The 25319-nt window shown below is 41.8% G+C and overlaps 1 protein-coding gene and 1 pseudogene across 2 annotated transcripts in view; both read left to right on the forward strand.

Annotated features, from left to right (window-relative positions):
- KCNH1 (potassium voltage-gated channel subfamily H member 1) overlaps positions 1-25319 on the forward strand; it is a 381430-nt gene that overhangs the window by 227000 nt on the left and 129111 nt on the right. The window lies entirely within an intron of this gene.
- LOC122476321 lies at positions 21082-21796 on the forward strand (annotated as a pseudogene).

Here is a 25319-nt window from a genome sequence, read left to right on the forward strand (position 1 = left end):
TGATTATTATCTTTTCAGAAGGTTATTTCTTGTTATCTTCCAGAGGGAGACCGAGTAATGCTGGTTGTCCTTAAAAATACTTATGTTTGAGTTTTTCATTTGTTTTTACATAATGTTAATGTAGGAATATCTGATGTAATTAAGAGCCACAAATCCTCAAAGCCAACAAAAAAAAAATTGTAACCAAGGGAGGAAAAAAAGTAGATGTGAGAAGACTCTGAATTGGGAAAGTGAACTCATTAGATTATATCAAGATACTTGGAATATTCATTTGAACTTTAAATATTTATAGAGTGTCTAGCACATGCCAAAAATGTATAGGCTAGGTTAGGTTTAAGGAGAGGATTATCAAACATCTGAGAAGGGTCAGATAAGAGGCTATGGTCTTTTGGGCAGACCTTTCCTGGAGTTCCTGGGAATTCCTAGGAAGTTGGCAAATCAGGATATATCCAGAGAGGACTGGCTGCATGGAGAAGGATCTGGAAGCCATTTTATTTGAGAAACTATTGAACAAACAAGAGCAGTTACCTGGAGAAGGGAAGATGTTTGGTAAAGAGATCATGAAAAATGTTTTAAAATGTTTACTTTTCAATATGATAGTCACTAACCACATGTAGCTATTTCAATTTAAATTACTTAAAATTAGATAAAAATTTAAAGACTAGTTCCTCAGTTACACCTACACCTTCCAAGAGCTCAGTAGCCACATGGAGCTACTAGTTACCATAGTGGCCAGTGTACAGATATCATAGTTTCCATCACTGCGGAAACTTTTATTAGATGCTGCTGTTTTAAATACCTGAAGAATTTAATGTAAGAGAAAGAATGGATTCATCTTGCATATCTCTAGAAGGTATAGTCATGCCCAATGGAGAAGAACTGGAGAGGAAGTTTTTCCAACAATTGAGTTTGGTCAGTAACATAAGAAGCAGAGTAGGAAGTTCTCTAAGAGGGGAAATATTTTTTTTAATTTATTTTTAATTTTCGTTTTAATTTTTTAAATTTACATCCAAGTTAGTTAGCATATAGTGCAACAATGTTTTCAGGAGTAGATTCCTTAATGCCCCTTACCCATTTAGCCCATTTCCCCTCCTACAACCCCTCCAGTAACCGTCTGTTTGTTCTCCACATTTAAGAATCTTTTATGTTTTGTCCCCCTCCCTGTTTTTATATTATTTTTGCTTCCCTTCCCTTGTGTTCATATGTTCTGTGTCTTAAAGCCCTAAGAGGGGAAATATTTACTCTTGGTGACCCTTGTCAAGGTTACTGTAGCAGGAAGGATAAATAGGTGAGTTTTGCAGCTTCCCAGCTAGCAGACTTTGTCTGTCTATCCATTTCAGCCCCTAAGCCACAACCCACCCAGCCCACTCAGGCATCTGTTAGAGCTCTCTGCCACTTCCTTTTGTTTGGTCATAGAAAGTACTTGATCGTCTGACTGAGACTAATCTCACTTCCCTCTCTCAATTCTGTCATAATCTGATTTGAACCCTCCTTGGGAAAGCTGGTAATTTATAAAGTGTATTAAAAGCTTATTTCTCAATGAAATTATGCCTAGAAATAACTTATTTCTGGAAGTGCCAAAATGGAGATATATTTTCTGAATATAAATTTGGATGGATGATGGCTGGGGATAATGAAAAGGCATTGTCTTCTAACCCTGCATAAGCTTGAATTATCCAGAGTCCTGTATATTCAAATACTTGAATTTAAGCAGAGTGAATCATCAATTAAAAGTTGGCAACAATAATTTATTTGGATAAGCCACAAAGCAAATAGTTCACCTATGAATTTGGAGAGGTCTATATTTGTAGGGTATTTTTATGGCAAAGTCATCCTTCCTCAAAAGCTTGGTCAAACTTACAGAGAATTAAGGAACCATAATTAATAGGTATTTATAAAGTTCTTTAGTAGCTTTTAAAGAGACTACCTGATAACTCAGAATTATTTCTGGAAATCTAAAACCAGGGTTGGTTACCTGAGCATATTCCTTAATTGAAGCTTGATGGTGTTGCCTTGTATAAGAATCTTAACTCTGGTCAAGGCTGGGCAGGTTTATTGGTCTTTTGTACTTCTTAAATGACACTCTCAAACTGCCTGAGATTATCAGAGGAGAAATCATTGGGAATCAATGGGAAATCATTGTCTACTTTTTTTTTAACCTTAGTTGTTTATCTTTAATGTCCTTTAATTTGCTCCTTTGAATGGTATATAGCTGGTCTCCTTTCTTTCTCCTCTCTTATTCAACACAGAATCTGGTTTACTCTTGTCCAATGGATGGTGTGAAAATACACTCTAGGCAAGTGTTTTATCATTGACATATCATTGACATATTCCAACTCACCCTGTGCTTGAAGCTTAGGTATTATTTCTGTGCCCTGACCCTCCAAAGAAATGTCTCTTCAAGGCAAGCATGGGTGCATTTATTTGTCAGAACTAAGTTTCTTCAGGAAAGTACCCTTGGTTTGATGTGGCTACAGTGAGGAAGGACCTCTTAACTATGTCTGCACACAGTCAAGAGGAAGTTCTCAAGGGCAGTGATGCTTAAATCAAACTAAAGAATGAGGAGTTTTTGGCATGGATGAGGGGAGATAGCATTCCAGGGAGTGGGAATGGCCCATACAAAGGGAGAGAAATCACAGAACTTGAGATATTTAAAGGAAATGCAGGGATGATTCTGTGAAAAGAACTAGTGGGAGAATCATTAATTTATTAACAAATATTTATTAAGCACCCATGATGTGCTAGGCACCGCAGATATATTAGTGGATAAAATGATGATTCCTGTCCCTATGAAATTGATATGTTAGTGGGAAGAGTGAGACAATAATCAATACCTACAATAATGGTATTAAATTAGTTATTTCCAAAGAGCTTAGAACAACCCTTGGCACATGATAAGGGCTACATGAGTGTTTGATTGATAAACCAAATAATTTTATGCGCTTGCTAGACAGCAGTAAGTGCTGTGAGGGTTGAAGGGTCGGGATCACAGAGTTTGGTAAGGAAAGTTGGAAGCACCAAAGGGAGGCATTATGAATGGGTTGTAATGGTACACCCTCTTTGTGAAACCTTTTGGAAAAAGTACCATTGAACAAAGACTTAAAGGTGGTACAGAGTTCACAATACAGTTATTTTGGTAAAGAGCCTTCTTGTGTATGTAATAACCCATGCAAAGGCCCTAAGGCAGGAGAAGGTCTTCAGGAAACAGCAAGGATGCCAGGGTGGAGGAATGAGGTTGGAGAGATGAGAGGGGACAGACAGAAGTTCATCATAGAGGCTCCTAGTTCATCATGAGGACTTCTTGGTCATCATGAGGACTTTGGCTTCTATTCTGAGTAAGATGAAGAGTTGTAGGAATGTGATCTGACTTAAGTTTTAGGAGGTCAGTCTGGCTGCTCTGTTGAAAACAGACTTTAGGGGAACAACATTAATGGTCACATGAAGCCACTTAGGGTACCAACCTATAAAGGGCATTGTTATAGCCCTAGGAATTTTGTAAGAAAGACATTGTTCCTACCACTTTAGGGAAAGTACTATACATAGGAAGTGAAACTTAACACTGGGACATGTTTGGTTGGGTAACAAAGATATACACTGAATGCCTTCTGAAGACCATTGGTCTAGTTAGCTGCAGGGCTTTTCTTTACTGAGGGAGAACTAAAGTTTGTTGTCAGAGTTGAATTGTCAGAACCATAGAGGAGAGGCTAAATGGGCCTTCCTTCCCTACTTCCCTCCACTGATAGCTCATTCTCTCCTTAGACTAGGGTTCTTATTGAATCAGACTACCCAGAGAGCCCTGTGTGTCAGTACCACCACACTAAGGAGAAACGCAGGGGGCAGATCCTAAGTGACCTTAAATGCCCTTCATAATATACCTAGGAACATAAGCCACATACACTTCCATGAAGACCTTTATTTTCCAGACCCTGTAGGAGGATATTCTATTCTTTCATGCTGGGAACAGTTTTATTCCACTCTTCAGTAATAATTATTCTTGTTCATTATTCAGAAAGTCACTGCAAATCATTTCTGAAAGTGCCTGCTCTTGAACAAATGGTTTAGCTGAGGATGGCTCAGAAGATTAACTGTCACTGTCCTAAAAGATGTGGACTCTACCTGGGAATGGATCCCTGCAGATATTTGACATAGATGAGTAGTTTCCAAAGCCCATATTTAGAAAGGATGGTCTTGGGCATTACATAATGATAAAGAGGTCAATTCTTCAAGAAGATATAACAACCTTAATGTGCATGTGCCTAACAACAGAGCATCAAACTCTGAGGCAAAAACAGAACTGCAAGGAAAAATAGATGAATCCACTGTCATAATTGACAAATTCTACACCCCTGTAACGAAAATGGACAGAGCTAGCAGGCAGAAAATCAGTAAGGACAAAGCTGAACTCAACAATACCATCAGTCAACTGGATATGATTGACATCTGTAGACTACTTTATCCAACAATGGGAGAATACACATTCTTCTCCAGCTCATATAGAACATTCACCAAGATAGACCACATTCTGGCCATAACACACATACTAACACATTTAAAAGAATAGAAATCATACAGTGTCTGCTGTCATACCACAATGGAATGAAATTAGACATTAACAAAAGAAAGATAACAGGAGAATCCCTGAAAGAATAATCTAAGCATGAACAACCTACTTTAATTCAGCACACTTTGTTGAGTGCCTCCATCATGGCAGGTCCCCAAGGACAAGAACCATGGCTATGTCTTTGACACACTCATTCCCTGACTCCATGATCTGTCAGTACTTGTATAGTAAATAACTAAGGATTTAGCAAAATAATAAAAATTACCTGGAGTTCATAATGTACTGGTAAGAGGTGGGAATGGGGTATCCAGAGATCCTGACAATGCTAGCATATTTCATAAATGCTCTGAGATCTAGGTGTCAAGGGTAGTGTATTCCATAAGTGCTGAGATCTAGATGTTATTATGAAAACATTGAGGAGGCAGTCTTTATTCGTTCCTGATCTGTGGATTTTGTTTTACCATGTTACGTCCTTTGCCTATTTCTCCTCGTATCACATTGTGAGTTCCCATGTCTGTTATTTTCTGCATATTGTAGTCCATGGAAGTGGGGACTTAACAGGGACTCTTGATGGAATAGTGATAACTACCATCACTTATTGAGCTCCTCCCATCTTCACGAACATTTTCTCAGTTAACCCTCCAAGAGCCTATTGAGGCAGGTGTTACTTATCTCCATTTTATAGATAAGAAAGTGAAAAGGGCTAATGCATCCAAAATAACCAGCTAAGGTGATGACCATTGGCACTGGTTTGTGAAAGCAGATATATCTGATCCAAAGTCATGCTTTTAGCCACCACTATGGTCTGAATCATACCCTTGTGGTGTGAATGTAAGAAGATAATTTAATATGTCCTCCTTTACAGTTTCTCTTTGGGAAAATGGCAGTAATTATTCCCTGCCTATTTCAGTTGAGATATTCAAATGTGAGCTTTAATGTACAAACATAAGGTATTGAAATAATGACCTGTTTGCTATGTAGCAAAAGTGCCTTTAGCATAGAAATTGTCTTACTCATCTTTGATCTTCCAGGTTCTCCACCCAAATCCTTGAAAATTAGTAGTACTTGTTAATGTGTGTTGCATGATAGAATTACAAGATAGGGAGAGATTAGATAGTCATGAAGCGTTTTGCAAATGGATATTTTTAAAAGGTTGGAATTATATTTATGAAATTGGAGAAGGTAAATTTATATTCTCTCCAGGTTTAAGAAATGAGCTCTTTGATGGTGAATGTGTTTCCCAACCAGACTCTGAGTTGCCACGTGCCAACTCTGCAGGCCCTGGGCAGACTTGGCGAAGGAGCTGCCTCGGCTCTGTGCCTACACAGCATGGTCAGGAGGGATAGGTAATTGCTCACTGGGCTCTGCACACAAAGGCACATTTTGCAGCGCTGCTTTTTGCACGTCGTCAGTTGGAAATGTAACTTTCAGAGCAGAAGTCATTTTAGTTTGTATGTATTCAGAGTGACTGCAGAATTGCTGTAGCAGATAATTTCATGGTGAGAGGAAAAATACTTCTTAGATATTCTCAACTGAAATCCTGAAAGCTGAACTAGAGGTTGTCAGCTTTTTCTTTCGATGACTGTGCTCCCTTGAAAAAGAAAGAAAAGAAAAAGTAATCTTCAAGTTCTTCCCAGGAGGGATGAGATGCCATGACCTCTACATTGTTTGACCTTTTCCACTGACTCTTTTCTAGTTGGTTTTATTGTCTAAAATGAGTTGGGCTGATGTGAGGTTCCATCCTTATTATTTTCACCTTATTCTTTATGGACAGCATTACTCACTCCGCCAGGAACTGTGTTGTGAAGTCATGAGCATAGGGATATGGGTGTAGGAGAAGGGGTATTGGAGGCTCCCAGAAACCCATCGTTGCAAGCAGAAAACAGCTCAGAACACACCTGCTGGTCATGGGTCTGGAGAGTCTCCACAAATAAAAAATGAAAAGCATATGTGCTCTTGTCAGTTTGCTAGTTCAGTGCTTCTCAAGGTATCTGTGATAAAGAACTAGTTTTTGATTTCTTAAAATACCCAATCCCTCTCAGACTAATACTTTTGTCAAAATATAATAAGTTCAATTTGGAAAAATTAAATTTTAATTTTTTTTTAACGTTTATTTATTTTTGAGACAGAGAGAGACAGAGCATGAACAGGGGAGGGGCAGAGAGAGAGAGGGAGACACAGAATCGGAAGCAGGCTCCAGGCTCCGAGCCATCAGCCCAGAGCCCGACGCGGGGCTCGAACTCATGGACCGTGAGATCGTGACCTGAGCTGAAGTCGGACGCTTAACCAACTGAGCCACCCAGGCACCCCTGGAAAAATTAAATTTTAAAAAGATGAATAAAATACAAGCCCCAATTTTTAAATTAGATTCAACAGACATAAACTTTTAGTTCAGTAAACATATTCAGAACAAACAGAAAAAGAAAGAAATTACAAACACGGTGCACATCTTTTATTTGACATGCACACGCTGGTGATTAATATAGAAAATTCCTATTACACTTGTACTTTTGTCATTCCACAATCATAATTAAACAAAGTTATGAGTGAAAAAGCAATTCCTTCTATTAAACGCCTATATGCACACTTTGAATGAACACCACGCATAGATGAGCTTGCTTCTTGCTTGTTAATTTATTGAATCTAGGTTGGATTGACAGTAATGCTGTTCTCGGGGGATAGATGATGAAGCCCAAACGGAGTGCATCAAGGACACAAGCCATGGTTTAGGCACACAACAGAAGCATGCTGAATTAAAGTAGGTTGTTGGCAACTAGATGATCCTCTCTGATACGTAGTTCTGGGAACTACTCATCCATGTCAGAGATCTGTGGGGCTCCACTCCCAGGTAGAGTCCACATCTTATAGGACTGCGACAGCTAATCCTCTGAGCCATCCTCAGCTAAACCCCTTTGTTCAAGAGCAGGCACTTTCAGAAATGATTTGCAATGACTTTCTGAATAACAATGAACAAGAACCATTATTACTGAAGAGTGGAATAAAAGTGTTCCCAGCTTGAAAGAATAGAACATCTTCCTACAGGGTCTGGAGACAGGAAAGAAAGGCCTTCATGGAAGTGTATGTGGCTTATGTTCCTAGGTATGTTATGAAGGTCATTCAAGGTCATTTAGGATCTGGCCCTTGCGTTTCTCCTTAGGGTGGTGGGATTAACATACAGGTTCTCTGGGTGGTCTGATATAACATTCACAGGAATAAAAAAAGAGACTCTAGCTAATTTAGCATTGCTCAGAATATTCATTTGTAATTTTTATCTGAAACAAAGCAAGTGGTGTTGTGTGTCTAAATTCATCTTCAGTTCTTCATCAGTAGCCAGTTCCAAAAATGTTAAATTTAAATTATCTTTTGATGAAAATATGAATCCACAGAATTGTATATATATATATATATAAACTTAAAAAAATAAATTCAATTGGGGCACCTGGGTGGTGCAGTCGGTTAAGTGTCCGACTTCAGCCAGGTCACGATCTCGCGGTCCGTGAGTTCGAGCCCCGCGTCAGGCTCTGGGCTGATGGCTCAGAGCCTGGAGCCTGTTTCCGATTCTCTGTCTCCCTCTCTCTCTGCCCCTCCCCCGTTCATGCTCTGTCTCTCTCTGTCCCAAAAATAAATAAACGTTGAAAAAAAAATAACTTCAAAACACTCAAATTCAGAAAATATTTGTTGATAACTTTTTTCAGATATGCTATATCAACATCATCTCCTCCTTCACTGATACTTGTTAAATTCTGGAACATGTTGTAAACTATGGAAATTGTTGTTTTAAGTGTCCACGTTTTGTTTTTGGTCTTCAGTCTTACCTGTCATTAAAAAACACATGTATTTTATCCCATTGGATATGTGGCATCAAATGTGCACAGCCCTGTGCTAATGTGGTAGGGAATACTGTTTCTCCTTTACATGGAGGTATTAGAATCATTAAAGTAACAAGGACAGACAAAGAAACAAGTTTGGATGTGTTATTTACATTTTTGTAAAGTTGAGACCAAGATGACAAAACACCAAGAATTCTTTCTGTGCTTAAGACATTATTGACAAAACTTTTCCCCTTGATAACTGTCAAACATCAACATGCAATGCTGTTGATTATTATTAGCTTCCTTCTCAATAATTTATTCAGAGTAATCATGAACTTAATGTATTTACCTTTATGTAATTTATAATTTTTACTGCATCACCAAATACAGTATTTCTTTTAGCTGACTTATTTCTGAAGTAAGTCTTTCTCATCAAAGGCAGCAATGCATTAATTTACACTCTGGTGCAAATTTATTAACTGGGTAATTCCAGAATGTTTTCTTATCTTTTTAGCTGTGCTATCAGAACATACTCTACACAAAACTTGAACTCCAAAGCACATCTGTTGACAATGTAATTTTTCTTAACTTTATGCTTTTGAGAGCGAGTCCTGTCTTTTGGCAATGAGCATGGAAAAAACCAAAACAAAACAGGATTCGTTCTTCATATCACCATCATGTTCAAATCATCCACATACTGAAAGATTGCGGTCTTAGGTCTTAGCAGCATCAGTGCACTCAACAGGTTATAATGGGAAATACTTTGCTTGCTTTCTTTGGTCTATGAGTTGGTCTTCTGTATCATTAGGCTGGTATGTTACTCTGTGATATCATTTGGAAGTGGTAGTGGAGCCTACCTTCTTAACCACAGATTAACCCAACATTTCCAAGTAAATACCTCTGATGCAGATTTTTACATTTATTGATTGCGTGTGGTTTTTTGCCTCAGCAACCAAAAGTGCTATTTTTATTAGAAGCCTGCAGAGTGTTAATAGGTAAAAATTTGAACATCTGCTTCTGTGGCTTTCTAAGGCAATGTACTCTTTTATTTCAAGTAATTCCACTGATTTTGAGCTTTTTTTTTTTTTTAACTTGTGTAAGTAAACCCTACCCAAGAAGTTTTGGAGGTGTCATTACTTAGAACATCTCTGCCAGTAACACACTTGGGGGTTTAGCATGCCACCCTCAAACATGGCTACAAACCCAAACTTAATATATGAGGAATAGTATTTCCAAATAAAACTGGCATGAACTTCTTGGTTTCCATTTCTTTGGAATCACTTCCACTGCCATTATTTGATTCACTTCTACTGATGCATTCAGCCAAAGTATGTCTTTTCTTGAAACAAACAAACAAGTGCTGTGAAATTTCATTTAAGGTCTTAAATTAGAACTAAAAATACATGATACAATTTTTTCTTTCTTAATTCAGCTAATAATGTTAAGCTATAAATGAAGCAAAATTCCATTAAAAATGGAAACATTCACAAAAATAGCAAGTTATAAAGTAAATACATGCCAACATTTTCTCTATCTGCCTTGTCTTCTCTGGCCTCCGTTGTCTGACTTCCTGACTGGCTACCTCACATTTCTCATCTGAGCTGGCGAGGAGGTAGGCAGGAAGACATTTATCTAGTAATGACTGTTTAAAATCCTTCTGTAGCCTAATTCATGTGGGAAAATAGGAGACCACGGTTTTATGGCTTGTGTTTTACATTTCATGTCATTTCCTAATGGGTATGGTAGTATCTGTATCCTGGGGAAATGAGATGTATTTTATCCCATTGGATATGTGGCATCAAAAATAAGTACTGATTTCAGGTGAACACGTATGTTTTGAGCATTACAATGTGCACAGCCCTGTGCTAATGTGGTAGGGAATACTGGGGTAAGTATATCATAGTTTCTGCCTTCTCTGACCTGACAGTTTGGTAAGGAGGATAGCTCAAATATAAAGTATATTGAACGTCTGTTGCTGCATAATAAATTACCCCCAAAATGTAGTGATTTCAAACAGTAGCAATTTATTATTTAGTTAGTTAGTTAGTTAGTTTTTTGCTCATAAATCTGTAGCTGGTCAGTGGTTCATCATGGTGTCTCATTTCTGTTCCATATGTTGTCAGTAGACTCAGCTCAAGTGGGGACTAGATGATCCTTTTTTAAGATGGCTCACTCACGTGGGCTCCTGTGTGCAGGCTGGGAACCCAGCTGGGGCTTTGAGTCAGGGACCCAGGTTGCTTTCCATGTTGGCCTCTCCACAGGCTGTGTGGACTTCCTCCTGGTATAATGGCTGGATTTCAAGTGTGAGTGTCCCCAGAGATCAAGGCAGAAATGGATGGCACTTTAAAGACCTAGCCTCAGAAGTCAAGTGACATCTTTCCTACCATGCTCGAAAGGTTGATGCCATCACAAAAGCCTACCAGGTTTAAAGAGAGGGGAACAGACCTATTGATGGGCATGTGTCAAGATTATAGAAGGATAAGTGTGATGGGACATATTGTTAAAACCATCGTTAGAAAACACAATCGTACAAATTATTCATCCATTCAGCAGTGTTTATCAAGCGCTTTCTCCATGCCTTGAACTGTTAATGGCTTGATATTCAGAGGTAAATAAGACAGTTTCTGTCTAAAGAAACTTATAGTTGGGAGGGGGGGAGATGATATAGTTAACTATGTGTCATAAAACGTTGTAAGTACGATGCCAGAAATTTGTGCAAATTACAGTGGTGGCTCAGAAGGCGAGGTGGTAAAACTCTTCAGGGAAGTAGCATTTTAGAGCATTGGCTCTAAAAAGATATGTAGGGCAACCGTTCTCAAAGCAGGATCTTTGTATCCTTGGGGTCCCCAAGAGCTTTTCAATGAGGTTGCGAGTTCAAAACCGTTTAGGTAATAATGTGAAGACATTATTTGCGTCTTTTACTGTGTTGATATGTGCACTGATGGTACAAAACCAATGGTGTGTTAAATAGCCAGCACCTTGGCATGAATCAAGGCAGTCCCAAACTGTATTAATTGTGATTATATTCTTCACTGCTAGGCACTTGTTAACTTTCATTAAAAATTTTTTTTTAATGTTTATTTTTGAGAGGGAGAGACAGAGAGAGACAGAGTGCGAGCAGGGGAGGGCAGAGAGAAAGGGAGACACAGAATCCGAAGCAGACTTCAGGCTCTGAGCTGTCTGCCTGGAGCCTGATGCAGGGCTCAAACTCACAAACCATAAGATCATGACCTGAAGTCAGACACTTAGCTGACTGAGCCACCCAGGAGACCCTGTCAGGCACTTGTTAAAAAAAAAAAAAAATCTAGTTTCACTTAAGAATGCCCTTGATGAAGTGATAAGAATAGTTAAATTGATTAAATCTTGACCCTGGAGTATATATTTTAATATTCTGTGAAACAAAAAGAGAAGTGTATGTAAAGCACTTGGGCGTACTGGAATACTATGGTTGTTCCAAGGAAAGGCATTTGCGCAATTGAATTCCAAGCTGAAATAGCCATGTCCTTTCCTGCTGTTTTCATTACCATTTTTACTTGAAAGAATAACTGACAAAGTGTGACTTTCCAAACTGGGGTATTTGGCAGACAGTTTCATGAAAATCAATGAGGTGAGCCCATTACTTCAAGGAAAACAACTGATAGTATTTGTTGCCAATTATAAAATTAAAGCTTTCAGGCAAAAATTAGAATTATGGAAAACTGGTAACTGCCATCGTGAGTTTGACAGTTTCCAACACTAAAGTCTGTTTGATGCAACTGATGGTGATATTAATGAATGTGATTTCTTTTGATATTACTTGATGGAATGTGTTGTCTTTTGGAAGATCAGCATAACTTAATGAACTCATCATACCTGGGTAAGAAATCCATTCAAAGTGCAAGATAGACCAATGTATTAACGTAACACAATATGAAAAGTTCATCAATATGATTTCAGATCCACATTAGGCTCTAAGAAACTACTGCTTGTTGAATTTCAGTATAATATGAAGGAAGAATGTCCTTAGTTGTCTGAGAGGTCTGTTAAAATATTCCTCCCTGTCCCAACTACATATCTGTGTGAGACTGGATTTTCTTCATATGCTTCAACCAGACCAACATATCGCTTCAGGCTGAGGGCAGCAGGTATAAAAATCTAGCTGTCATCTATTAAGCCAGACATTAAAAAGATTTATAAAAACGTAAAGCAGTAACACTCTTCTTACTAACTTTTTAATTTTTTGGACAGTATTGCTATTTTTGTAAAAGATGTTATGTGTGTTAACATATAGTGAGTATATTATTATTTTTAAGTGGATAAATAAATATTGTAAAATGTTCTCAGATTTAAGTTCTAACATGGTTAAGAGTAATAGATATAATCTGCATAAACAGAAGCTCTTTGTTGTCCTCAACGTTTTAAGAGTAGAAAGGAGTCCTAAGACTCAAATTTGAGACCCGAGTCGTAGGGGTCACATTCACTGGAATAAAGGACATGCTGGGAACAGAGGCTCAGAGCCTAACTGAGGGGAACGGGGCACAATCAGCACACTGAACAAAGCCCAGAGGGGCTTCAGTGAGGGGTCTGAGAGGAGACAGCAGAGAGGTGCGAGGGACGGAGCTGCCTGAGTAGCCAAGCGCCAGGGCAGTGATAAAGTGCTCCAGCCTCAGATCTCCTAGTTCAAATCTTCACTCTAGCACTTGGTTCCTGTTTGATTTGGGGCTAGTTACTTAACCTCTCTGTGTCTCAGTTTTCAGGTATTTGCAATAGGGATAAAAATACTGCCTGTTATGTAGGTCTGTTAGGATTCAATGAAATCAGCTCTGTACAAACCTGTATAGTACTTGGCACAAAGAAAGCACTCAGTAAATGTTGGCGATTTTTTACTAAGATGTTTGGGCTCTGCTCTCCAGTAAGAAGAGTGTTGGAAGGCTTTTGAGCAAGAAAGAGATGTAACTGGATTAAGATGTGTTGTAAGAGAATTTCAGGGACCGTCCATGTCATAGTTGGGCCTTTTCTTCAGGCAGTATGGTCCTTTGGGGAAAATACTGAAGCTGAGCTCCCCTGGCTACTTTTCTGGCGGAAGTCTTCAACCTCAGGAAACTTCTTGGACATACCAGTTACTTTAGGAACAATTTGATACACAACTGGAAATCAGTTCTCTTTTGTGGAAAATTTTGCTGGGCTGTGAACTTACAAATTTGGGTTTGTTTGTTTGTTTTTCTCCTTTTCACTCAGACTGCTCTTCGTGTGCATTCCTAGTTACAGAGCCATTTCGCTCACCTAAAGTAATTGCCTGCCTGGTGCCCATTCTTACATTACCATAGTTTCTGAGATGGTCAAACGTTACCATGGACACAGTCAGTGGAACTTGGCTGGGCTGGGAGCGGCGCACGGGAAGAAGAGACATTGGTGGCCAAGAAACCACTGGGTTATTCTGGAGAGTGAAATTCAGTTCATCAATAATGAGTTGAGGGTTTACTCTGTGCCAGGCACTGAGGAGCAAAAGAGGTGAAAGAATACACCTGCCAACCCCATCCCAGAGAAGCTTGCCTTTCTTTTGTGAGGGAAGGAGGCACGTTTGCAGATAACTACCTCGTGAGGTTGTGTGTGACACATTGTGTGTGTCACATTATGTGTGACAAGTGATAAAGCAGAAGTAAAGACGAAGTATGTTGGGAGCCCAGGGTAGAGCCTACCTCAGGCTTGGGCTGACAGAGACTTGTTGGCATTTGAGCTGGGCTTTGACAGAGGGATCAGGTTCTAATAGGCAGGATCAGTCAGCTAAGATTCTCTCAGTGTGGAGAACATGAGTGAAGATGGGGATGTAAAGTAGGCAATGTCGGCAATGTATTTGTGGCACCCCAACGCAGAAGGAAAATGTGAAGCCCTTTGTTCAAAAACCATTAAGAATTTCAAGACGGGCAGCACAGGACTCACCCAAGCAGGGGGCCTTCTAAGGACAGAGGCTACGTGACTGCACAGTTTCATGTCCACGGAACCAATCCTGAATCAGGGTACATGCAAGGTTGTCTGAGGTGTGGTGCATGAGAGTGGGGAATGGGAGACAAGCGTGCACAGGCACGTTCAAAATGTGGCCACTGCTGTGTCGAAGCAGGATTTGAGGTGGTCTGGGAGGGCCTGGACAGAGGACAAGGGCTCTGGTCCTTCGAGAAGGGAATGCTCTGCCCACCAGGAGTAACAGCAGGAATGGAATGGAGAAGATGGACACATGTGTAACTGAATTAAGAAGGGTGAGGGAAGGGGTATGCAGAAATGAGACCAAAATGTTCAGCCTGTGTGACAGGACTGATAAGGCAGAGGAGAGCTGGTAGGTGTGGATGTTGGGCATTCAAATACATGTTCTTTACTGATTGGCTGATTTATCTGCAGTGACTTCATTACCCTGCTAGGATTTAACCAAACCAGTAAGACTTAAATGGTGGAAATAACTGAGTATGTGTAAATTCTTCAGCAAAGGGCAGGGCCCGTATATGTTACATGCATATTTTTTATGTTTATTTATTTTTGAGAGAGACAGAGTGCAAATGGGGGGAGGGGCAGAGAGAGAGGGAGACAGAATCCGAAGCAGGCTCCAGGCTCAGAGCTGTCAGCACAGAGCCCAATGTGAGGCTCAAACTCAGAAACGGTGAGATCATGACCTGAGTCGAAGTTGGACACTTAGCCAACTGAGCCACCAGGCACTCTTAAACCAATGATTTTAAATTAAAAAAAAAAAAAATTAATGTTTATTTTTTGAGAGAGAGGGGGGCAGAGTGTGATTGGGGGAGGGGCAGAGAGAGAGAGAAGGAGATACAGAATCTGAAGCAGGCTGTAGGCTCTGAGCTGACAGCACAGAGCCAGATGTAGGGCTTGAACTCATAAACTGCGAAATCATGACCTAGGCCGAAGTTGGAAACTCAACCTACTGAACAACTCAGGTACCCCTGTACCCTCATTATATATAATGAAGGTCTGAAAATGTCCACTGCTAGGAGTGGACACATGCTAGCAGTTTGGGGAGCAAGTCTTGATTTGTGCAAATCCAAGCATCTTAGCCTGATGTAGGGCTTCAGACCTGGCCCCTGTGCACCTTTCCAGTCTCCTCTCTCACTGCCCCCATCCATACCCTGTGCCCCAGGGCTAAACCAGTTGCTTTTGCTTGGGAGTCTTCCTTTAACATTCCACTACCATACCCTCAACTCCATTTATCCCTCAAAACTCCTCTCTGGACATGCTGCACACCCTGCCCACCTCCACGTCCCCCCTCCCGCACCACTTCCCCCAATCTAGATTGCATGCTGACCACACCGAGTCTCATTTGTCTACTCATGTAGACATTGGTCTTATCAGGCATCGTATCTCAGTGCTAGCACCACACCTATCACCAGGGAGACAGTAAATGTTTGCAGAATAAATGAATGAACAAAGTGATGAGTTTGGCCATTAGTTTGAAGCGATTATCTGAAAGCCCATTCAGTTTCGCATTAATAGTTGAACTGCTTTTGGTTCCAAAGAGGGCACATGGCCTACAGTTTCTAAGCAGCAGAGCATATACTGCTGCCGATTAAACTACCACATACCAAATGGGGCTCACTTTTATCATTCTGACACCTCAGCCCACTTGTTGTAACGAACGAGACCAGGAGGAGCAGGACCGGCCCAAATGCAAGATGGGGTGGGGATGGTCCACACTAATGCACTGTTAGTAGAGAATTTAAAAATATTACAATATCAACTGAAAGTTGGACTATTTCTATTCACGCCATGGGCTGGCACTTCTAAATGTCAGTGGTAAAATACTCCTTCCCCCTCAGAGGCTCTCCTTCTTTCTCCCCCCAGAGACTGCCTGTGAACCCCACTGGGGAGCAGCCCAGGGTTTTAATCATGCCTCTCAGGACAGAGTAGAGAGTATTAATCTGCTCCTTCTATAAGCTTGGGCCCCTCAGAACTTCCTTTTCCTCCTCATATTGATGGCACTGTCACAGTGACCTTCCCAGGGCCAACCAAGCCTGTCACTTCTCAGGTTTTCTGCATTCTTCTTTCAGATTCAGGGAGGCATCCAGAGGATTGACTGGCTCAGACAGAGCCTCTCTGAGTGGAGTTGAATTCTAAATTTTAGAAGAGAAATAGAGGGCTGTCATGGAATCAGGATCTCTGCCCCTGTGTGTATGCTGGATGAAAGTCTACTTCTGGTCTTCCATTTACTGGTGCATGTATAAATTGTAGACCCCAGTCAATGAAACCATCTTTCCGAGACTCCTCCCTGTGTGCTGAGTTAGGTTGAAAAATATTTCAAAAGCTACAGAAGCTATGACAATTTGAAAACTTTTGCTAGAGAAAATTTTGCTAATTTTGCATCAGAATTAATGTAATTTGATACCATGTCTAGGCAAAGCAAATTAGCAGCTTGAAAGGTATGGTGATACCAGTGGATCACTCAGAAATACCAAGGTGGATCAAAACCCTAGAGGAGAAAGCAGGAAAAGACCTCTCTGACCTCAGTCGTAGCAATTTCTTACTTGACACATCCCCAAAGGCAAGGGACTTAAAAGCAAAAATGAACTACTGGGACCTTATGAAGATAAAAAGCTTCTGCACAGCAAAGGAAACAACCAACAAAACTAAAAGGCAACCAACAGAATGGGAAAAGATATTTGCAAATGGCATATCGGACAAAGGGCTAGTATCCAAAATCTATAAAGAGCTCACCAAACTCCACACCCGAAAAACAAATAACCCAGTGAAGAAATGGGCAGAAAACATGAATAGACACTTCTCTAAAGAAGACATCCGGATGGCCAACAGGCACATGAAAAAATGCTCAACGTCGCTCCTCATCAGGGAAATACAAATCAAAACCACACTCAGATATCACCCCACACCAGTCAGAGTGGCCAAAATGAGCACATCAGGAGACTATAGATGCTGGAGAGGATGTGGAGAAACGGGAACCCTCTTCCACTGTTGGTGGGAATGCAAATTGGTGCAGCCACTCTGGAAAACAGTGTGGAGGTTCCTCAAAAAGTTAAAAATAGATCTACCCTATGACCCAGCAATAGCACTGCTAGGAATTTACCCAAGGGATACAGGAGTAGTGATGCATAGGGGCACTTGTACCCCAATGTTTATAGCAGCACTCTCAACAATAGCCAAATTATGGAAAGAGCCTAAGTGTCCATCAACTGATGAATGGATAAAGAAATTGTGGTTTATATACACAAGGGAGTACTACGTGGCAATGAGAAAGAATGAAATATGGCCCTTTGTAGCAACATGGATGGAACTGGAGAGTGTGATGCTAAGTGAAATAAGCCATACAGAGAAAGACAGATACCATATGTTTTCACTCTTATGTGGATCCTGAGAAACTTAACAGAAACCCACGGGGGAGGGGAAGGAAAGAAAAAAAGAGGTTAGAGTGGGAGAGAGCCAAAGCATAAGAGACTTAAAAACTGAGAACAAACTGAGGGTTGATGGGGGGAGGGGGGGGAGGGGAGGGTGGGTGATGGGTATTGAGGAAGGCACCTTTTGGGATGAGCACTGGGTGTTGTATGGAAACCAATTTGACAATAAATTTCATATATTGGGAAAAGAAAAAAGAAAAAAAAAAAGAAATATCGAGGTGGTTAGTGTCTCCCTTGGCCTTAAGCCACCTGTCAGAATGAGCACCCAGTTGGCGGGCCGCTCTGACCTTTCCCCTGGAACCTGTGAGCAGAGTGGCATCTGCATCTTGGGATGCAGGTTGAGGTTGCCACACCTGTGTTGTGCCCAAAGGTGGAGAGACCAGGCATAAACAAGGAGCTTCACTGCCTGCAGGATAAAACCGAGGGACGCCTTGCATGATGTGGGGGTCTTGTTACAACACAACTCCCTCTCTCAGGGTCGCCCCACCACCGTCCTTGAGTTCTAGGAAACAGCTATGCTGAGAGACTCGTGGTTCGTTAGATGAGATTTGTTCTCTCAACGGTCCAGCCTTGGCCATACTATTCCCTTCGCCTGGACTTTTCCATTTCCCTGCCCCCTTCCTCACTTACCAGACTAATTCAAGACCAAGTTCTGGCAGTTTCTCATGCAGGAGGGCTTTCTTCCCTCAGTTCCCCAAATGGAGTCAGTTAAATGCAGGCTTTGTTTCCAGGTACTTCTATCACAGCTAAATAACCTCAACTGACCTCTAGCCCACATTGTCCTTGTCCTTGCCTTCTGTACCTTTGGAGATGTTGTTTCCATGGTCTGGAACACCTTCCCACATGCTTCCTTCTATCCTCAGCTTTGCCTCTCCAGCAGAATTCTCTGGGGATGGTTTCTTCTCTTATCACAAGGCCAATTATGTTTTGCTAAGCACTGGTCTTCCAGTCCCTGATAGCTAGCACCAAGTCCACTGTTCAGTGGTAATGGTATGGTGAAGCTGAATCAGAAATCCAGAGGAGTTTACCACTCCGGCCTTTTCTCTTAATAACAACACTATCAACAGAAGACTAGAATCCAGTGATTTCTGATTGCTATTTTTTGGACAAATTTATCAAGGTAGGTACATACCTTATCAAACAGCTAAATAGAGGTTGGATGTTGTTTATTCCTCCCTAAACTCAACATATCCACCACTGCTTAGCTTCATTTTTATTTTTCTCTCTCCCCTCAGGGTAATTTTGACTGTTTTGCAGCCCCAGTGATTCAGGGCAAGACGCCCAGGGCCCTTGGCTTGTCCAAGGCATCATGGCAGACACTCAAGGCTTGGCTGTTCAAAGCTCCAGTGAGGCTCTGTTTCTTCCTCCTGACATTTGGCCAGCCCCCCCCCCCCCCCCCCCCCCCCCCCCCCCGCCACTTAGCCATCTCTCTTCATGAAAAATAATGACCTTGCTAATTTCAAGGCCTAAAATTACCTTTTTCTCTACATACTATTTCTTAATCTTTCCTCTTTCAAGTGAGAAAAGAAAAAAAATCATAAAAGCCACCTTTTTCCTACTCTCTGTAAAATCTGAATCTAGCCTATGATTATTTCTTCTCAACTAGAAAAAAGTTCATTTATCAACTTAGTTACTAATTTCTTCAATTAACTACACCGCCTCTTTTATTTTTTTAATCATCAGTACGCAGTTAGCATGAAGTACTTTCTTGGCTAAGCCTGTTCTTTTATATTCTGTTTCATAAAGGCATCAAACTCTTTTCCTTAACATTTTTACAATAGTTGAACATAGCCAGACTTTTTCAAAACAAGGCATCCAGTGGTTACTTGCAGACTAATCTTGAGGCTCACAGATGGGAGGGAGATAGTGGTGCCTATAAGAATCATGGGAAGTTTTAAAAAACGTACCTGCTAAACCTCTTCTCTCCCCACTTCACCCCTGAGCATAACTAAACCTAGGAAAATGTAATTTTTAAAAAAGCTCTTTTGATAATTCTAATATGCCTCCTGACTGAGAATCATGGTCATGGGGTGCCTGGGTGGTTCAGTCGATTAAACGGACGACTTCAGCTCGGGTCATGATCTCGCGGTTTGTGGGTTTGACCCTGGTGTTGGGCTCCGTGCTGACAGCTTAGAGCCTGGAGCCTGCTTCACATTCTGTGTCTCCCTCTCTCTCTCTGCCCCTCCCCTGCTTGTGCTCTCTTTCTCTCTCTCTCTCTCTCTCTCTCTCTCTGTCTCTGTCTCTCTCTCTTTCTCTCTCTCTCTCTCAAAACTAAACATTAAAAAAAGAGAATCATGGTCACGATGGTTGGAGGTAGGCAGGGCCCACATGAGGATTGTTGATTTCACACATGACTTACATTGGGGAACAGAAGGGGAGGCCGGTTAGATGTGATGGTTATGGGAGGCTTCTGGAAGAGTTATGTCTGTTTTGAGTTGGATCTTGAATAATAAAAATATAGCAATAACTGACATGTGTTGAGCGGGTACCACATGGAGCACTTCATATACATCATCACGTTTAATCCTCACCAAGGGTGGTCTTATCCCCTTTTTGTACAGATGGGGAAAGTGGAGCTCAGAGAGATCAAGCGCTTAGCTCAAAGTCACTCAGCAAGTAAGTAGCAGAGCTGGCATTTAATCCTGTAGTCAGTGTGAGTCCAAAGCTCTGACTGCTATGATGTGTCAGATTTACTGGGAGGGAAGCAGCAGGGATTCGTGGTGTGGGTTATGGCAGGAAAATGATTTCTACCTGATCAAAATCTTTGCGGGAGACAGATATCTGGGCTTCTAAGAAGTCCTCAAAGTCAATTATGGATGTCACCATTAGGCTGGAAAAATTGTCTTTCTGTCTCTAAGAAGATGAGAAAGGCCAAGTTTTATCATCACGAATAGACCTGGTGTATTATCATCCATTTCAATTTTTCTATCTAATTCCATAATCATAATTCATAATCATAGTCATTTCTTGGAGATCAGAGGGACTTCCGCATCCATGCAGTCTTGTTTCTTGTCTGACTCCCTCATTTGGTAGGTTTTTTTTATTCAAAGAAAGGCAGCAGCAGCACGAGGCCAAGGCAAGCCCGCCACCACCCGCCTCCAAGAGTAGTGCGGCCCGTGGCGGGGGCGGCGGTAGTGAGACCAGCGCTGCTCTCCCGCCCCCTTCCCTCCGCGGTTTCTCTGCTCGCTGAGTCGCTGGGTTCCCCGGGGCTCCGCTGGCCTGCCCGCCGCCCCTGACCGTCCGACGGCCCTCCCCACGCAGGCCTGGACGCCTGTCACCCCGCCACGAAAAGCAAAGTGTGAAGAGTGGGGAGCGGGGAACCATGGACGCGAAGAGGAGGCTCCAATGGAGATGAGGAATCAGACTCCCGCAGCTGTTGGAAAACTTGTCCCCGACAATGGCAGATCAAATGGTGGGAAAACTGAGGCTGAACAACTGAATTTGTGAACTTAGACTTGCTCAGTGTCATAAACGCAGGCTTGATTTCAGTTTCAGATCTCCAACAGATACTTAAATGGAAAAAGCTTGAGCTTAGTGACAATAGCGTCTTTGGAGGTCTGGACAAGTTAGCAGAAAACCTTTCAAATCCCACACATCTGGACCACAGTGGCAATACACGGCAAAATATCAGCACTGTGGAACCTCTGAAAAAGCGGGACTGCCTGAAAAGTGCGCATCTGTTTAACTGGGGTTACTAGTCTGAATGACTAGGGAGAGACTATCTCCCCCAGCTGACCTACCTGCATGGCTATGGCCAAGAGGATGAAGAAGCCCCTGGCTCAGAAGCCCAGGTGGATGCTGTGCAGGAAGGGGATCAGGGCAAAGGGGAAGATGAGGACAAGGATGGTGAGGAGGAGGAGTGTGATGGCCAAGAGGGTGACGAGGAAGAGGAGGGTGGAAAAGGGGTGACGATAAAGATGAAGTGAGTGGGGAGGAAGACGACTTTGGAAGTGATGGACAAGGTGATGAGGATGAGGAGGAAGAAGGGTAAGAAAGCGGGAAAGGTAAGAGAGGAGAAGAGAAACTGATGATGAAGGAGAAGATGATGAAGACCCAAACGATCTGCAGGGAAAAAACTGTTCGGTATTGGTTGGACTGCTCACTGGTAGCTGTTTAAATGATAATAATAAAAGGGTGGCTGTGATACCAGCCACAGGACACCCACCCAGAGAGCCAAAGGATAGTCCCTGTCACGTTCTGCCTTCCTCCTTTTGGTCCCTCTTCAAAATCCACCATCAAGCTTGGAGACTTCGCTCCAACAAAACTGTGAGCACTGTTGGGTCTTTGTGTAAGACTCTTGCTGTAGCCTGGGTCATTGTGGCTGGCCACTGACAGTTACGTGAAGACTGTAACAGCATTTTTACTTTCTATACAACAAAGAAGGTTTGCAAATAAAATCTTAATGTAAAAAAAGGACAATTTTCCACAGCAAAGAATTAGCTGGCCCCAAATATCAATGATGCCAAGGCTGAGAAACCTGGTATAAATGTTCAGGGCATGGACTTTGTAATCCAGATTGTCTGAGTTTGAATCCAGCTCCATACTTACTAGCTGTGTGACCTTGGCCAAGTTACTCAACCTCTCTGTGGCCCGTCTGCAAATACGGCTAACCATAGCCCTTCCTCATAGGGCTGTGAAGAGATTTAAATGAGTCCGTATAGTTGGGGCACTGGAGCCGTATGTCCACACAGTCAACGTTTGTTTAAGAGAGGTGTCTGGTGCCGTGGCAGGGCGGGTTCCCAAGCCAGCCTGCCTGCGTGTGAATCCTTCATCTGCCACTTACCAGCTGTGTGACTTTGGGCAAATCACTTAAACATTCTTGACTCAGATTCATCTGTAAAATGCAGATAATAATAGTATCTGCCATTAAGATAAATTATGTGTGCAAAATGATTAGAACAGTGATTTACACATCATAAAAGCTGTGCACGTACCGGTTGTTATTATGACTCTTAGTATTTCTTTATTAAGTAAATATTTGAGCCTCCTGTGCACAAAGGGGTGGAATCACGTGTGTTACGGCTATGAGACTGCAGAGTCAAGATTGGGACCACTGACTCAGGAAAGGATAGCCCTGTCCGATATGAGAGTTTACGACTGTCTCTACTCCTTGGCATTCTGTGTGGTAGAAAGCTGGGTGGGGGATGACCATTTGGGGTAATTATTACTTTGGAGGCAATGTGGAGAGAGGCGCTGTGACCCCACAGTGTCATTTAGCAACCAAATAATTCCAGTTCTGACTTTGAACAACCAAGATCACGGCTGGTTTCCAGTGAGGAAAATCACCAGATGCTAGAAGTACCAAGACCAGACTTGTCAACAATGGAGAAAGGGATTTTAATCTCTTTCTATTACTACTATTGGAAGAGGCAGTTCTTTAAAAGACATTTTGTGCAGTCATTGCGCTGTTCCATTTTGATTCACCATGGTGATTGTAGGGCCTTTTGAAAAATTTTCTTTTAGGTAGTTGTTTTGAGATGTAGAAGAGAAAGTTTGAGCTTTCTGTGAGCTTATAACTTTAGGTGTAGACATAAGTACTATTGGAAAATGAGCCGTTAAGGTTAACACACACTTGTCTAAATGGCTTTAAAAATTATGTGTTATATTAAATGGCTTTGTTAATTAGATTCTCTTTGATGACTCATATTGGAGAAATAGAAACTTAGGGCTCTCATTATCAAGTAAAGCAAAACAGTGGGTTTGCAAACCTGCAAGCCAGCCTACCTTGTTAGCCAGGTGTAACTAACTAAGCGGTTGTCTCTTTGCAATCAAGAACTCAGCAAGCACAAAATAAGTACAAGTAGCAAATTATTTGGAGACCTTTCCAACCTGTGTCTGACCTTCTTGATTCGTTTGCAGAAGTAATTGCTGTGGAAATTGCTGTGCTTTTATCTGTGGCGCTATTAAAACACTGGTTGCAATGAGGTGGTACAGACTGCTTGGTTAATGGGTTACCGTGGAGTGGGAGCCGTTGTTTCATTCGACAGATGAGAAGTAGCTGAAAATAACCTTCTCTCTCTCCTGTAAGAATTTTGCTTGTTAAGTGACATTCACCAACACAGCAGAGTTTCAGCGTGGTAGAGGAGTTTGTGCTATTCTTAGCAAGATATTAAGTGAGAGTTTTCAGGCTTTTCTTGTTATAAAGTAGGGAATGTATGAGGGTTTTATATTCCCTGGTTTCAGGGAATCTTTCTGTGCTCAGGGGAATAGCTGTCTGGTTTGAGAAGGAATGAGGACATGGAGTTGGTAGGACATTCAGAGCCGAGTAGTCCTTTGCATCAATGTCCCACGTGTCATGTTACCACTAAGCTGTGGGATTATTCCCTCATTCTCTCCTGGCTTCACTGCTATTGCTCTTTCTCGTGGGGTAAGGTCAGCTGCCTCCATGGCCTCATCCTGCTTCCTCAATATGGCCCAGTATTTTTTCCCCCCTCCAACCAGCCTCCCTCTTGGAGTGGAGCATTGAGGATCCCTGTGGTATAAAGCAGCATTTCTCAAACTTTAAGATGCCTCAGAATCACCTGGAGAGTTTGAAAAAATACAAATTCCTGGCTGTCACCCCCAAAGATTTTGATCCAGTAGATCTGGAGGGGGCATGAGAATTTGCATTTCTACCAGCCGCCCAAGCATGTGATCCTTGTGGTTTGAGACCACACTTTGTGAAGCCTTTGTGTGATATTACAATAGTATATTATATTGTGTGATTTATAATAGTAAGTACATATTTGGTGTTCCTCCCTGTTTCTGGCACAGAGCTCCTAAAACCCTTGGAATTTCTGTGCTGACAGCAATAAAGGCGTCCCTTGTTATGTTAATGAAGTGACTTTTGGAAGCATTTAAGGATCTGGGTTGGTTGCCTGGGGAGCTAATCAGGTGATTAGAAGGATGGAACTTTGACCCCCTCCCTTGTGTTACCCATCCCCCAGCCCCTTCCTGGGAGGGGAGAGGGGGTGGAGTTCATTCACCAATGGCCTATGATTTAATCAATCTTGCCTATGTAACGAAGCTTCCATAAGAACCCAAAAGGAGAGGATTTGGAGAGCTTCCAGGTTGGTGAACCAGAACACTTCCAAATACCATGCTAGGCCCCAAACTCCAGGAGGACAGACGCTCCTTTGTTCAGGGTCTTGCCCTGTGTATCTCTTCATCTGGCTGTTGAACCAGTAATCTAGTGAGTGGACAGATTTCCTGAGTTCTGTCAGCTGCTTTAGCAAATTAGTCGAACCCAAGGAGGGGTTCACGGGAACCATTGTCAGAAGTACATGTAGCAATCTGGACTTGCAAATGACATCTTAAGTGGGGCCAGTCTTGTGGGGCTGAGCCCTTTGCCTGTGGAATCTGATGCTGCCTCCCATAGATAGTCTCAGAATGGAGTTGAATTGTATGTAGGACACCCAGTTGGTGTCAAGGAAATGGCTGTAGGGTATAGAAAAGGCCCACCGACACCATAAACCTTGCACTATTGAACCTGAGGGAACTCTCCTCTTTGGGACAGTTTTCTTCAATAGTTAGCCAATACCAATTTCTGAGCACCCACTGAATGCAGAGGAAGATGTCCCT

The sequence above is a fragment of the Prionailurus bengalensis genome, chromosome E4 (assembly GCF_016509475.1).
Source record: "Prionailurus bengalensis isolate Pbe53 chromosome E4, Fcat_Pben_1.1_paternal_pri, whole genome shotgun sequence".
NCBI lineage: Eukaryota > Metazoa > Chordata > Mammalia > Carnivora > Felidae > Prionailurus > Prionailurus bengalensis.